The 3,246-nt window shown below is 40.5% G+C and overlaps 1 pseudogene; it reads right to left on the reverse strand.

Moving 5' to 3' along the window:
- The window catches only part of LOC101571503, a 19,822-nt pseudogene that overhangs the window by 3,690 nt on the left and 12,886 nt on the right, over positions 1 to 3,246 (reverse strand).

A 3,246-nucleotide genomic window follows, 5' to 3' on the forward strand; every position in this document is an offset into this window, starting at 1 on the left:
CTCTCTCTCTCTCTCTCTCTCTCTCTCTCTCTCTCAAATAAATAAAAATAAAAAAAAACAGTTCGATATGTGCATTAACACCACCTGTACAGCACATTCTCATAGATGGATAAGTAGTATCATTCAATATGCAAATTGCCAGCCTGGAGCACAAAGACTAGATGAACCTTGCAAAGCACCAACACTTAGCACATTACAGGTCATCTTATTGGATGAAGAAATAGATAAATTTGTTTAGGTCCCTCTTAATATTGCAAATTCCTTATTGTTTGTTAGAGAATGAAAATTTCTTCTTTCAGGACTATATAGTAGTTCAGCAGCATTAGAAGTGATTTCTGGGGAATAGCCCCCTGGTAGACACATGCAGGAAGCCCAAGTTCGCATGCCCACCACTGGGGAAAAGAATGAAAAGATTTCGTGTAATCTGTTTTCTTATTGCTCAGCTGGTTTTGGGAAGCCCTTATGTTCCTCCCTAGACTTCCCCAGGCTCCCTGCTCCTCACCCTGACTCCTTTCCTGGGAAGTTGCCTGTAGTCCTCCTCAATCTTTTTCCTTGTTTGCATGTACAGCTGGTGCCTCCAGGAACATGGAAACTTCCTGATAAAATGCTTTCCATTAAGGCTTTTGAAAGCAAATATAGTTCTTTCTGGCAATTGATCAGATTCCTCTTCATTAATCTGCAAGAAATCTTCCTTCATATTCTCTATTGTTTTCTGCAAGAAAAACAGAGGTGTCACCAGAAAGATATCTCAGAGAGGAATTCCGGAGAACCTTGTAGGAGCATCAACCTGTAGCTCCTAAGAAAATATTCTGTTTAAGTAAGATGTAGGGTGAGTGAGGATTCATTAACTTGGCTTGCTCAAAACCCCTAAGACTCGCTGCAAGCTATGAGAAATATTTATGCCTTCCTGGGCATCCAGATCCTCATCCGTGAAATGAAAGGACTGTGTTCCACCATCTGTATAGTTTCTTCTATAATTCTATTTTATTAGCACATATTGTAGTACATGAAGGCTGCATTCATCTTAGAGAACAAGAATGTGCACATAACGAGTCCTGGATCTCTTTCACTCCCCTCCCCCCAGATCCCTTTCTCTGTCTATAGATCCCATTCCCCCATTTTTATTATTATTCGTTTCCATTCATACTTATGACATACAACATTTACATTCCTCGTCCATGTACAGGACACATCTTAAATATTTTTACTTCCTTTGACTTCCTTCTCTGGCACTGTGTCCATATTTCTATCCTGAAGGATACTGTATATAACAGAGAGCAATATTGGATGAACAGCAGGGTAAAATTAGGGTGCAGTAAGAGAAATTTACTTGCCAGGAATGGGCGAGTGTGTACTAACAATGTGAAAACTTCAGAAATGATTGGAGAATGCTGTTTATTATCTAACACCTTTATGTGGTTCCTCAAATCACAGTTAAAGAAAAACCTTAGTATCAGTACCTAGCTTCATCTAACATTCTAAAGTATACCTGGAAAATATAATTCCCCTTTCAAATTTAAAGAACCATGGATTACATAAGTACTAACAACACAAGATACCTCGCACTATATGAGGCTTCTTGGGTCTGCAGTCCTAACAAGTGCTGCTCAGAACCCACCCTAAGTACTAAGGAGGGCATCTGCACTGGTCACCCAGAAAAACTGCTTCATAATAAGCCTGAGATTTGTGGTGCAGATAGACCACACAGGTTTAGCCACTCGCCCCAGTGAGAATCCATACTGCTTTGTCCTTGAGTAAGAGATGAACCATGAGTCTAATTTAGCCACCTCTGGGCTTCACTCTTCAATGCAAATGTTAAGGAAAGTACTGAATAAGACACAGAAAGAAAACTGCCAGGAATACAAACATTGCGTGCAGAACACATAATAATACAGACAGAAGAAAAGCAAGACTCAGTACCAACATCTTCTTCTGGAATTTCCCATCTTCACCCTCGAGGGAGCGCTCCATGAAGACCGCGATGGCCTCCTTCTCGCAGGCCGCGTGCACGTCCCGCAGCTCCTGGAGCGTGTCTGTGGGGAGCCGCACTCGCTGGGCCATCTGCTCGCTGTAGTGGGCGGCGGCCTTCTGCACGGCAGCTGTGTTCTCACGCTGGGCCAGCGTGGTCACCGCGTTCTCCAAGCAGGGCACTTCCCCTGATGGCCTTCAGGTAGGTCTCCACCAGAAACCCCAGCCCTGAATGAGCCACGAATTTTAGGGATAGTCAAGTTATAATTACAAGGCATGTAAATTTCTGACATTATATTTCTTTTTTTATATTTTTTTAAAATTTATTTATTTATTTTGTGTGTGTGTGGCCAGTTCAGCCCGCCAGGGGGCGGGGCTGGCTGGCATGTAGTGCTGGGGATTGAACCAAGGTCCCTGTGCTTTTGCTTAGCTTAGCTTGTTCTAAGTAGGTGCTTTAGACCACTGAGCCATCTCACCAGCCCACTGACATTATATTTCTAATGTGCCTCTCTCGCTGTCTTCCTGTCTCTCTGTCTCTGTCTCTCTGTCTCTCTCTCTGTGTCTCTGTGTCTCTCTGTCTCTGTCTCTGTTATACACACACACACACACACACACACACATAGTTACATAATATACCTCATTTTGTCATTACCTACATCCTTATACTAACATCTTTGTTTATGTGCTTCTCCAGATCACAGTTACAGAAAAACCTTAATATCAGTATCTAGTTTTATCTAATATTCTAAAGTATATCTAGAAAATATAATTTCCCAAATTTAAAGAAAGTAAGATTACATGTTAATACTAGTAAGATTACGTACTAATACATACTTATTATATGCTAATAAGACAAGACACCTCACACTATGTGTGCTTCTAATTCTGAGGGTTCCAGTGGATTTTCAGGGACTTAGAGGGTAATATTTGTACTTAAACTGCTTCAAACTTTTAAAACATATTTTCTACACTGCTTGCAAAGAATTCACATGTATGACTTCCCTGAGAAAATCATATATTTCTCTTTTCAGACAAAGTTAGTGATTTTTGTTATTAATGTAGAATTTTTTTAGAGATGTACAACTGACACATACCTGAAACAAAGTGTAGGGTTTTTAAGAGGAATTTGTAAAAAATAAATAAATAAATAAAAATAAAAGAGGAATTTGTAAACTCCAGTAAGATAATAAATTTTAGGGGCTAGGGAGATGGCTCAGTGGAATAAGCGCTTCCCTGGCAAGCACAAGGGCCTGAGTTCAATCCCTGGTTCCACAAAAA

This window comes from Octodon degus, unplaced genomic scaffold (assembly GCF_000260255.1).
Source record: "Octodon degus isolate 3935 unplaced genomic scaffold, OctDeg1.0 scaffold00109, whole genome shotgun sequence".
Classification (NCBI taxonomy): domain Eukaryota; kingdom Metazoa; phylum Chordata; class Mammalia; order Rodentia; family Octodontidae; genus Octodon; species Octodon degus.